Consider the following 14,286-nt stretch of genomic DNA (forward strand, 5'->3'; position numbering starts at 1 on the left):
TAGGCAGAACAGAGAATTTTTTAGGGCAGTAAAACTATTCTGTATGATAGTATACGAGGTAGGATAATTAAGTTCGCAAACTCATCCTAGAAAAAGTGCTATATTGCTGAATATCATTATGATCACCTTCGAAATATTCCTCTTAGGAAGCTATGGACCGACACCAGTGCTTAGTCCACCCTTCAAAGCAATTTTGGAACTCTTTCTGGAATGGCCATCAGAGCTATGTTGTATTACCCTTGATGTCCTGAATATCATCAAAATGTCTTCGTTTCAATATTTCCTTTATCTGTGGGTAAAGAAAGAAGTCACTGGGGGCCAGATCAGGTGAGTAGGGAGGGTGTTCCAATACAGTTATTTGTTTATTGGCTAAAAACTCCTTCACAGATAGTGCTGTGTGAGCTGGTGCATTGTTGTGATGCAAGAGCCATGAATTGTTGGTGAAAAGTTCAGGTCATCTAACTTTTTCAGCACTTCCAAATAGGAAACTTGGTTAACTGTGTCCAGTTGGTACAAATTCATAACAAATAATCCCTCTGATTTCAAAAAAAGTTAGCAACAAGTTCGTAAACTTAAAATTGTCTGACCTCATATATGAATGGATACATGTCATTATACATTTGTTTAAACACATAGAATGTACGAGAGTGAATATTAATATAAACTATAGACTTTGGGTGATAATGACGTATCAACGTAGACTCATTCACTGTAACAAATGTACCACTCTGGTGCAGGATTTTAATAACAGGGGAGGCTATGCATGTATGGGGGCAAAAGGTATATGGGAAATTGCTGGACCTTCCACTCAGTTTTGCTGTGAACCTAAAACTGCTCTTTACAAATAAAAAGTCTATTTTTTAAATAAAGAAGCAAAAACGGTAGGAAAGCTTTGCAGAGTTTTTATTGCCCGGTGCCCCATTCCCTTCCCTGGCTCAGTGATGGTCTGGAAGATGGTAGCCCGCATTCAAAGTGTAGAACCCTGGTCTCAGCTTCTAGAGTAAGCAGAGCGGAACTTATTCTTACAGAATGCTAACCTAAAAAAGAATTCTCTAAGACTTCTGTCCTAACCTGTCTGGAGACTACCTGAAGGACTCACAGAGGGCTCCTGTCTTTGTTCCACCTAAGGAACTCACTCAGAGCAGAAAAGAAGTCATACAGAGAGCGTTCCCCTCAAACACTGGAAGGCAAATGAGCAAGCAGCTGCCATCTGGGGGAAAGATTACAGCTGAGGCAAACAACAGAATGCTGAAAGCCTGGGAGAAGCTGAGGAGAGAATTTCTTTGGGAAACTAGGGCTAATATTAAAAAGCTCCTCTGGATACTGGGTAATTTCAAAAACCAAGCACATGCCCAGGACAGGATACATGTTCAGAAAAGACCTGAGCTAAAAAACAGAGGAACACACATTTTCCTCAACTGCACTTTCTGCCTGCGAATAAGACCAAACTAAATGCAGCTACACGGAGTTTATGAACATGAGCTTGAATCACATACTGTTCTCAAATGAACCTTCGAAAGGATTCAGAAGTACTTGAAAGTCCTCAAAACTTCAAAGATCTCAGAATTTTTCTTTGGGGAGAAAGTGCTCCCAAATTTAAAAAAAAAAGTGTTCAAAATCACTCAAACTCCAATTTCTTTTTTCTTTTTAAAATTGTTACCATAGACTCAAAAGGGGTCCGCTTGTCTGTGTCCATCCAAGTCAAAAGAAAACACGAGCAGGAGCTCACAGCAAAGAAAGTCAAGATTAATTTAAGGAGTTGGTGCCAAGTCCGGAAACACAGGTGAGCAAATGCTCTTAAAAACCTGGCTCCCAGATGACCTCTAGTGGCTACATTATGTAAGGGGGAAATCATTAATCATGGTTGCTATGGGAACTGGAGGGGGGCTCTACTGATTGGTCGGGTTTAAGGCGGGAGCAATAGATCGTGGCTTCAGGTTCTGATGCCAGTCAGCATCGTTGTCCTGTGGGGCGGTCTGTAGGGTCTCAGCTCCCGCTCCCCACACAAGAACGCAGGATGTGGCTAGGCTAAAAAGGAACATCCACGGAGCCATAGGTAGGGGAGTCATACCACTATAGTCTCACTGGAGGCTGGATTCACACGACGTGCGACCTGCTGTCTGCTTTTCTGCCAACCAACGGACTCCACTCGACTTGACTCACCAACCAGTGCAGCCGAGGCAGTTATATCAGGGGCCAAATGGCTAACCGGCTACAGCTGACGGCCATCTACTACCCGAGCCAGCACCTTTCCACGTGAGGCCGAGAGCCTGGAAACTGCTCTACGGGGCTTTGTCCCCACAATTTAGTTTCATCTAAACATGCTCTCAGAATAAGACATTGCATTTGAAATGTTCCTGAATCTGAACCTGGACCTTAGTTGAAAATGTGGTTTCGTGCCAATTTTCAATTATTTTGCTTAGTTCCATGGATTTTATCTAAGTCACCATAGGACGTTACATTAGATATGAATGCATGATTCTGATATTGTTGTCACTTATACTGCTTAGAATGATCCTAATTTGCTGCAAGTCACGAAAATAAGGAAATTTAGAGAACAGTGTGTGATTGTAAGGTTGTTTTCTCTAAAAATGGAGTATGGAAGGGGGTTGCAGCCATGGGGCAAGAGGTAACCTCTGCAGCCAAAACTGGGACTCAGTCTCTGAGAAGAGAAGTGTGCACCTAGCCAGTGGGCACGTGGGGGAGACTTAGCCTATGAATGGAAAAGTGGGGTCTTAGCCTCTGGTGTGGGGAAGTGGGGTGTTTGCCTCTGGAAGGGGAGATGGGGACTTAGCTCTGGAGGCGAAATCTCTACTCAGCCTCTGGAGGGAAAAGCAGGGGCATAGTTGCTGGTGGTCTCAGTCAGAATCACTTCTGTTTGTTGTGGGGGAAGGAGGGGCTTTTGTGCCAGGCCTCAGGCACTCCCCTCAGCAAGTGAGGAAATTTTGAGATGAATGTGTTTGCACATGTCAAGTTTACAAAGTCTTATGAAGCTTCTAAGATCTGTTTGAGATGAATGAGTAATTTCGAGCTTGATTTCATGTAAACTCTTAGATACATTCTAAGTTACCCTAGTGAAGTAGGAATATGTTTCTGTGAGTCCCCAAATGATGTAGGAAACTTTGGAGTGTGTGAGTGAGTGCCGGGATCGTGTCTCATAAGAATGAAGAATGGAAACACGGACCCAGGAGAGGCAAAGAATTTTAAAAAGAGGATAGTTTATTGAAAGCACAGGGTCAGAGCTCCCGAGAAGCAGGGGTCCCGAATGGGGGTGCCCAGTGACTGAGGCAAAAGCTCTTACTTTTATACCTTCCCTTGCCTGTTTGGGGAAGGGGAGCTGTTTGAAGAAGGGAACTGGAGCCTTCTAATGAAATGCATCTACCAGGTTTGTTCTGCTGGCCCATCCTAAAGGAATTAGCAAAGTAACCCACTCTTATTTATCAGATCTGTTCGGTTTGTCAGGCCAAAAGGAATTTTATGATTAACCTCAAGGCCTTGTTACATTATGTCCTGGAGCAAAGGAGTGATTTCAAAACCTGGAGTTTTAGGATATGGCTGTCTGTTTATTCCACCAGGGACCTCCCTGTCTACCTACGGACACGTTAACTAACCTGTCTCAATGGGAAGGTCCTTTTGAGAATTCTTGAGTCTGCACTTGTTTTAATACCGACTGTTACATATGTATTATCTTTAAGGAGCAATAAGAAGTTTCATTTAAAATGGGTGAGTGATTTTGAGCTTGACTTCAGCTACAATGCTTAGTATCGACTATATTTACTCTAATTTCTCATAACAAGGTAGATTAAGGAATAATGCCATATTCCCTAATACTGATTAGGTTTATCTAAATTGGTTCTAAATCATTTTCATTTGCTCTTTCTCACACTAGAAGTTTTCTTAGAGGGAAATGTCTGATTCTTAGCTTGTTTACAAATATACTGCTTGTTTGTAAACATACTGCTTGTTTGTATACATAATTTAGTTTCATCTTCATTGTCACTAACTCAAATAAGGTACTTTTAATTTACCTTAATATCAACGTGTGATGTGACACTGTTTTTACTTAACCTACTTAATTTGCTCTAATTTGCATTATAAGAGTATTTTTTAGTTCACTGTTTTTCTGAGCTTGTTTGTGAAACAGGTTAGTTAGCATGTCCCTAGGTAGACAGGGAGGTCCCTGGTGGAATAAACAAAGACAGCCATATCCTAAAACTCCAGGTTTTGAAATCACTCCTTCACTCCAGGACATAATGTAACAAGGCCTTGAGGTTAATCGTAAAATTCCTTTTGGCCTGACAAACCGAACAGATCTGATAGATAAGAGTGGGTTATTTTGCTAATTCCTTCAGGATGGACCAGCAGAACAAACCTGGTAGATGCATTTCATTAGAAGGCGCCAGTTCCCTTCCTCAAACAGTTCCCTTCTTCAAACAGCTCCCCTTCCCCAAGCAGGCAAGGGAAGGTATAAAAGTAAAAGCTTTGCCTCAGTCACTGGGCACCCCCATTCGGGACCCCTGCTTCTTGGGAGCTCTGACTCTTTGCTTTCAATAAACTATCCTCTTTTTAAAACTCTTTGCCTCTCCTGGGTCCGTGTTTCCATTCTTTGTTCTTATGAGACACAATCCCGGCACTCACTCACACTCTAAAGTTCCCTACATCATTTGGGGACTCACAGAGACATATTCCTACTTCATTTGCACATAAAAAATTTCTATAGCACTTTAACGCTCATACGTTTTATTTTAAATGAGTAATTTTTAGCTTGATTTCACATAAAATCGATTTGTTCTACTTTCCCATGTGAAGTTAGGTGTAGGACTACTTAGATTTATCTTAATTTGCTCTAACTTGCAACAAGACATTTAGATGTATGTGAGATGTGTCTTTTTGAATTAATTTGTTAATTTCCTTTTCTGAGTTAATATGCTCTATCTAGCTCACCATAAGAAGTCAATATAGCTTAGTTTTCACTTTAACTGCTTAATTACATGTATATTTGCTCTAACTCACAATAAGAAGTTACTTTTGAGATCAAGGATCTGAGCATGTTTTAATGCTACTGTTCAGATTCATATAAAGTTGCTCTAACTCACAAAAATGCTTATCTTGGCAAAGAACGTGTGATTTGAGGTTTTTGTTATTTGTTGTTGTTGTTGTTGTTGTTTTCACATGTGCTGGTTGGTGTCTACCAGTGCTGCTGTCCACTCAGTCTCCCCTCGCCTCTGCAAAGGCTGTTTCTGGTTCTGGCTCCAGAGTCTATCCCCGGGTTTGCCTCGGTGGCCAAGTACCTGTTTGGCAGACAAGGCATGTTGGACCCAACCGCCAGGACTGAAACAGGTCCTGGTTGGGACCCCCACAAAAGAGGCCTCGCCTCTCCCTGCCCTAGAGCTTAACAATTGATCAACCCCCTCCCTGCGGCTTGAGCTTGGAATGTCCCCTGTCCCAGTTCTTGAGCTTAGGATGTCCCCTGTCCCAGTTCTCTGCTTTCGGTAATTATCCTGAAACTTAGCTTGCTTACTAGTCACAATGCCCCCCCAATCCCGCTCCCCCTCAGCCCCCACCCCCACCCCTTCTGTGCTTGCCGATTACAATCTTTATGGCCTGGCATTTTTTCCAGGTTACTGTCATCACTGCTCCTGGGTTGGTGACCATGTGGGAGACCACATCGCCAGAGGGGAGGCTCCATGCAGACCTCCGGAACCATCGCATAGCCTCTGGAGGAACACCCAGGTTTTCCCTTAAAAACCCCAAGCTGGTCTGAGAATATTAAGCAGTTTTGGAGGTGTTAAACCACTGCCTTCTCAGACCACTGGTGCTCTGACAATAACCACTTATTCTATGACCCAACTCCTATGTTTGTCTATTGGCTGAGTGATGTAGGCAGCAGGAGTCCCAGACTGGTTTGGCCTCTGGTTTCAGGACCAGGGCAGGCAAGCAAGCTTCCCTGCACAATTTCTCAAGTTAGGGGGTTGGGGGTGGGGGGTACAGCCTCGGGGACAGCTGCGGGAGCCACAGGGAAGGCCCCGGGGCTTATGCAGAGCCTGTGTGGCCTGTCAGGGGGAGGCACCGGGTCCCACTGACAGCAACAGGCCAGCGCCCTCCGCCACCCGGTCCCTTCCTGGCCCCAGTTCTAAGGTGGGGAAGATGGAGAGTTCCAGGTCTGACATGCGAGCCTTGGGGCATCCATGGAACACGTGAGGCCATTTACAAGGGACCCTCTGCACAGCTGGCCCCAGAGGCCAAATTCCCTGTTCTCCGTTCAGGAGCTGAGTTCCTCTCTCAGAGTCTCCCTGGATCCCAGATGCCCACACAGATGTTTCGTGCCCCCTCTCCCTCCAGGGACTAAGGCCCGACTGTTCCCTCGTGAGTCCCGAATTGTTCACCCCAGAAGCTGAATCCAGAATTTTTGACCCAAGGCCTAAGTCCTGACCTTTCGCTCCTGAGACCCCCCCGGACAATAAAAACAAACGTCAAAAGAGTGATGACTGATGAAAGGTGACCCAAATGACTGAGGGAGGTAAATATTGTCCCTGATAGACATACACATCTCAGTAAGTGAAGTTCCCTGCATCCTTCCCAGCTTCCTTTGTGGTGGTCCATGCTTACCAGGCAGAGTTCCAACCACAGGGCTGGTGGTTTCCCAGCGGTCTTAAAACAGGGGGATCGACAGCTCAGTTAAGGTATTTTTCACCACTCCAAACTGTGCGTGATTATCCTGATACAAATATTCTAGTTTATGGGATGAGTAGTGTCTTGGTAGGAAGAGTGCTAGAAACAAAGCAGCAGGTGGATCCAAAACATGGGTGGGGGGACGGGGTGGGGTGTGTCCTGTGGCAGGAATTGCCAAGGAACTTCAGGTATTAAGTTGTCCTTGTTTGGGGTTTCTTGCCCTGGGCTCTACTACAGTCACACTGGGTTACCCACAAACTATTGATGGCAAGTGATTGCACACCACAGCGGGAGATTCGTGTTGCTCTGTGAAATGGAACAGAAGCTACTCTCCTGGACAGCACAGTAGATGCCAGAGGTGGGGCAGCAACAGGGTGAGTTTGCCCCCCCACCACCACCATGTGGCCACACCGGGGTGAAGCAACTACACACCATGAAGAGCTTGGTGACAGCTGTGTGGAGGAGCAGAGGAAAAGGGGCTGGTCTGTGCCCTGGTTAAAGTGAGGCCTGAGATGCACCACAGGCCCCCGGCCAGGACTGTGAGCAAAGTGACAGTAAACAGGAATTCCGCAGAGACCCCTCTGAACTCCGCAGGCTTTCGGGTATTCCCATATAACGGCATTAACTCCCTCACTTCCCAAAGGACCCTTTTAGGAGTCAGAGCAGAAGGACCTCCATCCACCAAGCAGGTGAAGAAATGGAGGCATAGAAGTTTTCAGTGTCTTGCTTATGGCCCACACATAGTGCGGAGCTGAAGAAGGATTTGTCACCTGTCTGATTCAGGTGACATCTATAAATGTGGTTTGACTTTACTCATTTAACACATGTGCTTGTGAGGAGCATTCTGGTTGTCAATTGTCCTTATCCACTATGGGAAGAAGTAACAGAATCCTTGCTCCCAGCCCCTTTTCCCATACTGCCTCCTGGGATGGAGGGGCTGGAAGTAGACACATAAAACCATGGCCTGTAGACACCCCCCAGCTGCAGTTTTCCTCGTGGGCTGTTTAGGATGTGGCCAGCCAGGTCTCTTGGTCTGGCTTATCTCTGGCAGGAGCTGCCCCCTGCCCTGGTGATAATGCTCCCTCAGGTCCCAAATACCTGGGTGTGGGTCTCCCTGACTAAGAGCCGAAATGGCAGAGACAACGCCAGCAGTTCCTTGCAAACAAGACTCTCTGCTCCAGCTTCAATAATGATGGAGAAAAAGTTGAGGCACTAAGGAGCCTCAGAAACACCCTGTTCATAATACACACCCCCAAGGCTTGCGGGGGACACGTGGCTGCCATCCAGAACTCATGGCCACTCTGCCCCCCTGCACCACAAACCGCCCCAGCAGTGAGCTCTTTGGTACAGGTTAGTAGGTGATGGGCAGCGGCCTGGTCACAACAGCAGCTCGTGTTATCCAGCTAGTGTGTTACCTTCTGTCACAGGATCCTCTCCACTGTGCTGGTTTACAAGGTTCTGTGAGCGACACTGGATGTTTTGTAAGCAGATACACATAGCTAATTATATATATGTATTTTTAATTGGAGAGATAAATTAACAAGACGGCCCAAGAAGCTTCCCCATTAACAAGGGGTTTGTAGACAAAAGCACCACTGGATTTGGATGCCCTACAACTTTTAGTTGAAATTGCATGTGTTATTTTGTCGTCATATTGAATTTTAGGGTTTTATTTTCTCAGATCAAGCCACACCCATGAAAGAGAATTACTACAGAGTTTACCATCTTCAACCCTAGCAATAGAAATGTTCACCATCCTGATAAAATATTAAGAGCACACCACTCTGATATTATTACTCTTTGGAGCAATGTTTATTTATGTTGGGTTGAACACCCAATAAATGTAACTCAGGTATTAATTAGCTAAAGTCTGTTAAGCAGAATGAAAAAAATGTTTTATGAAAAGTTAAAAGATGTGTTTTTGTGCCACCTAATTCGGTTTCACTGTCCTCAAACTGGATTAAGTTTTCTTAAAACTTGCAAATACCGGGGATGCCCAAAAAATGTACACTGACGTCAACGTTGCTCAAGCAGTAGTTCACCGTAATCAGAAGTGTCTGGACGCTGATGGTAACCACTTTGAGCACCTCTTGTAATTGCAGATGTCAAACGTGTCTTGTATTCATCTTTTGTTATCAGTATATATTGAGTATTACAATTTTAATAGTTTTTTCGTTAATAAAATGTATATACATTTTTTTGGCACCGTCTGTATGTGAAGTCAAGAGGTTTCACATTACAGACGTGGTGAAATCACCACAAAGAAAAAGCAAAGCTTGATGAGGCAAAACTCAAGGGAAAGGCAGAGAAGGAATCGTCCCAGAGGCTTGAATGATTTCCACAGACACCAGACCCCACCTGACAATTATTTGGGATATAGTTTATTCTCAGGGACAAACTATTGACCTTGCTGCATCTCCCCCAATCAGGAGCAGAGCTTGTCTTCTCATGGAAGTCTAACGATGGACTCAGGTACACCACCTCCTCATCCTCTGAAAGAAATCTGCCATCCGCCCCAGGGGAAGTTGTATGTCTGAGTCTTTGTGTATCCCCTCAGCCTAGAGCAGACAGCCATGATGCCAGAGAATATAAGCCAGAATCAGATATTTGGGGAAGTGCTGGCTTTATCCCAGGTGGGCTCAGAAACTCCACAAGAAAGGAATATAAAGAATATGGACATCGATGTAACTATGATAGTCAAGCCAGCCACCTGGAAATGTCTTCCACAGCTGTGGCTGCCCACCTGCCCTGGCACCACCGGGGGCCACCAGGCGGGATACTTGTTCTCTCCCGCTTGTGGTTGGAGTTCGATATTTTTTTCTGACACTCCATATCCAATGACTGGAATTCCTCAAAGACAGCAAAAGCTTTAGGATTCAGTGACTCAGCATCACAGAGGTTATGACTCACCTGCTTCAGACCTTCTGTTTGTTTGACACCTGTTGTGCCCGGGATCAAAAGCCTTCAGGGTTTTTTTATCCTTGCAAGATGATTTGTATCCTTCAAGGATGAAGGGTTCTATCCTTGAATGACAATTGCAAGTCTCCTCCACAATCTGCCCAGCCTGCCCACTGACCTCACCCTCCTCCGCGCCTCACCTCACACTTACCCACCAGCAACACTAAAGGACACATGTCAGATTTCTTGCCCTGTTCCTGCTGTTATTTCAACCCGAGATGCCCTCCTCTTGCCTCTTCTCCTCATCTTTTAAAACTCAACTCAGCACATTGCTTTTGGGAGGTCTCTCCTGACGCCTCCCCACAAAGAGGACTGGGCACCCCCTTTTCCTGGCATTGTGGAGGGCCAAGGCCTGTCTCACACTAGAAGGAATGCAGGGGAGGGCGAGAGAGATTCAAGGTATCAAGTGTGGTCAACACAATCAAGAAGTCATAGGAAGTGAGTTGAGGGATGGTTTGGGCTCCATGGATCCCAACAACCAAGCCTTGTGTGTGTGCCTGGCCATCTGGGAATGAGAGCTCTAGAAGCTTCCAATGATGAGTTTTCTGTGCCAGTGAGTCTTTCATAAATAGGCACCAGAATGAACTATCCCAAAAACCAATGTGTGTGTCAATGAAAAGAGCAGCTTAAAGAGAAAGTAAGCATCCCAGCCCTGCAGGTATTGGACTCATGGTGGTGAGAGCCCCACAGTCCTCTGGTAGGAGGTAGACAAGAAGTCAACACACTATGAGGGATGTGAAACCACTGCAGCAAGAGAAACAAAAGGTTCTCTGCAGGGACTGCAGGTGTCCCCAAGACACTCCTCTCAGATGAGATTCTCCCCTGGTTTGGAAGGATATTACCCCAAGCCTCAAAAAATATCATTTCAGAACAGAAAAGCCAATCTGGATGGGCTCAGCTGCCCAGCTGCAGCTTTCTGGAGAAGCTATTCTTGAATTCTGGCTTGAGTTGAGTCCAGATGCTTCCCTGCGGACAGGTAAGCTTGGCTGGTACAACACTGGCCTTGGGGTCTCCCTGGGACAAAGAAGAGACAAGGCCTCTTTGCACAGCCATCACAACACACAGAGGCATAGATAGGGAACATAGAGTGAGTGGAGATAAACGAGGTACAGAAGGACCCAGAACATGCAGCTGGCACCTCCCAAGGGTGGACAGTGGGACATACTCTCCATTTATGGTGTTCTCTGGCCTGTGCAGTTTCCTTCCTGTTTATCCCTCACAAGTCCCAAAGAGGATCCTCCTATCCTCATTTTCCAGATGAGGAAACAGAGGCTCAGGAAGAATAAGTAACATGAATAAGGTCGTGCCAAATTAGACTCTGATTTCCAAGCTCATGTTTTAAATTGCTTCTATAGGCTGCCCTTGCTGAGCGCCCAGAAAACTCTTTTGGGAAACATCATTCTACAACATATTTTTTAATGTTTCATGGCCAGTGTGCCCAAGGCTCTGCCACAAGTCCTGACCACAGCATCCTACAGAGTTGTGCCCCAGGTAAAGAAGACAACAGAACAAAAACAAAGGAAAATAACAGTACCAAAATGAAAGCAAGTTGCATTAGTAAGTTGGGATGGCTGGACTGCAATGGAGAGGCAAGCAGGGGCTGAAGAGGCCTGGAGCCCTCGGGGGCCTTAGAAGCCACAGTCTGAGTTTTATCCTGACATCATGGGGTTCCACGGAAGGGCTTGAAGTAGAGGAGAGATGAGATCTGACTTCTGCTCAGGGGCTCCTGGGGCTGTCGTGTGGGAGAGACTAAAGGCCCAGGACCAGAAGCCAGGTGCCCAAGTGGGAAGCAAATGCAGGAAAGGAGGAAATGGTGTGGTCCAGATGTTTCCCAAGAGGTCAGAAGAGTGTAGAGAATAAAAGTCTGGGCCCTGGAGTGAGAACAGCCAACAAACAGGGTTATCCCTGTCTCTGGGGACGTGGAGACTTATCTCAGCCTCAGTTTTCTCATCAGTAATATATATATATATATATATATATATATATATATATATATATATATATATATAGAGAGAGAGAGAGAGAGAGAGAGAGAGAGAGAGAGAGAGAGACTGTCTGCCTCAAATGGTTGTTGTGGTGATTAAATAAGTCATTTCAAGGGCTTGACAAGTGCCTAACAGAAAGGAATAGGGACGTCTTCCAGTGAGCTCCCAGGCAGGATCTAGCACAGAGCGGTGTACAACACATGTGCAACGTGGATAAGAGTTGTTTTAGTTTTTTCCCCTTCTTCCACCTCCTCCTCCCACCTCTGGTTCAGGCCGTTGTTTCTCAGTCTTGTGTAGGACGCAGCTCCCTCGCCCATGGTGGTATTAGGAGCCTTGCGCTCCCCTGGCTGAGGCAGTCGGTCGCAGGTTTCCCGTCAGCCACTCACAGCAGCTCATGGCAGCTCTCGCCGGCTGCCAGCCTCTCACACTGGCTGCCAGCCACCGGCTGCTCCTGGCAGCACACAGTAGCCCACGGCAGCACACGGTAGCCCACGGCAGCACACGGTAGCCCACGGCAGCACACAGCAGCCCATGGCAGCTCACGCCAACCTCTGGCTGCTCACAGCAGCCCAGCTCCAGGGAGAGCCATTATTCACAATCTTAGCTATAGAGGCGCAACTCACTGGCCCATGTGGGAATCAAACTGGCGACCTCGGCGTTAGGAGCATGGTGCTCCAACCACCTGAGTCACTGAGCCGGTCCTGTTGTTGTTTTTTTGATAATTAAAGTTTATTGGGGTGACAATTGTTAGTAAAGTTACATAGATCTCAGGTGTACAATTCTGTAATATATCATCTATATATCACATTGTGTGTCCACCACCCAGAGTCACTTCTCTTCCAGAGTTTTTAAATATCAATGTCATTCTGTTTTTCTCACTCCTTGAACAAGTGGCTCAGACCTGGGTCTCTGTGCCTTGCAAGACCCCGCCTGCTTTCTCTGTCCTCTGCTGCTGCCCCGAAACCCTGTGGGTGGGTCCCACAGAGATAGGACCAACTCACATTCCTCCTTTGTGCAGAGACCTTCTCACCCTGAAGGTGTATGTACCTCAGGAAGCACTGGAGTTGATATAAGTGGTATGCACGAATAAAGCAAAATACTCCGTGTTCAGCGTCTGTCTCCTAGACTTGGATTTTGAATTCCATAGCAATAGTCGTCACAGGCTTTGTTGTGAGTGAGAAGAAATTTCTAAATTCCCAGATGGCCCCTTCAGACACCACAGACTAAACCTAGCCACCTCAGATGGCAGAAATTAATCAGGGGTTTCTGCTTTCCTCACTGATGGGTCCCCAGTGTCTGGAACCGAGTCTGGCCCTGTGGTGCTCTTTGTTCTCTGTGGGAAGGAGAGAAGTGGTGTATTCCAGTTTGAAGACAGGACAGGTACTGGAACATGAGGGGATCCCTCGGGAGATGAAAGTAAGATAGAAAGCCTTCTTCCCCTGACAAAAGAGAACCAGGAAGAGAGGGCAAAGGACTGCTATGAGGGCCCTCACTCATCAGGGGACAGTGAAAGGGTGGGAGAGCTGGGAACTGACCCTCATTTCTCTGGGCAGGTGGCCTGTTGCTGCCCAGTCAGCATGCAGGTGGGGGTGGGGCCCTGCAGTGGGTTCACCCCTGCTAGGAAAGGGGCTAGCTGCAGGCACCCCAGGACCCGAGTACTAGAGCTGGAGGACAGAGAATGCAACTGAGGGTCCCCTCACTGCCCTTGTACTCTGGGGTTAGGAAGGTGCGGCAGGAACCATCAGATCAGAGAGATGAGGTGACATCTTAAAGCTTGAGCTGAACTGCCATGTATGCATTTTAGACCAAACATGTGGGGGTTATTTTGCTCCTTCCCTTCGCCAAAGTTGCCAGAGGGTCCAAGGCTGAGTCTGTCTGGACACTCATGTGAGACTTACCTTGGGGCAGGTTCTTAATCCTACAGTGTCACAGAATCCTGATGACATCCATAGACTTCTTCTTAGAACATTAATTTAAAACCCATAAGATAAAATACTGGGGTTACAAAGGAGGCCTACAATCCTGAAATAGGTATCAAAATAGTTTTTAAAACATGTCACATAATGACACGTATGCTTCCTAATAATTAATAAGATCTAGTGGCAGCATAACTGATATTTTGAGATATCCCCAACAGATTACTGCGCTGTGAAAAGATCCATGACTTCTACTGGGAACAAAAGTCACACCTTTTTAGGGAAATGCTAAATTTCACTCAAAGGCTAGGAAAAATAAAAATATACTGTTTTCCCCCACGTTAAGAACCCCACCCTCCAGGGCCTGACTGCTTTCTAGATGGTCAACTTTGAAACTCTGGTCATGGTTTTCAAAGCAGCCAAAGGTGTCCTTTTTGAAGCCGGCAGCAGTGGGCAGAGCTTCCAGCAGGGTGAGCAGGCAGCAGGAGCTGGAACACTTCATCAGCGTGGGCTCAGGGCTCCAACATCGGGGTTCAAAGTGCAGAGTCCGGGGGCCCTGCCTACACCTACTGATTCGAATGCCCAGTGGTAGTCCTGGGAATCTGCATTTTAAACAGACCCTGGTGATAACTTTCACAAATGTTCTAAAACTTCCCTGGTACCTTGTCCCAACCAAGGACAAGACAGAGGGAAAGGGCCCCGGGATGCTCCTCACACCTCGCCTGGCCAGGGTGCAAGTGGAGATGAGCTGACAG

Source organism: Rhinolophus sinicus, chromosome 13 (assembly GCF_057876585.1).
Source record: "Rhinolophus sinicus isolate RSI-liver-muscle chromosome 13, RSI-T2T, whole genome shotgun sequence".
In the NCBI taxonomy this organism is placed as follows: domain Eukaryota; kingdom Metazoa; phylum Chordata; class Mammalia; order Chiroptera; family Rhinolophidae; genus Rhinolophus; species Rhinolophus sinicus.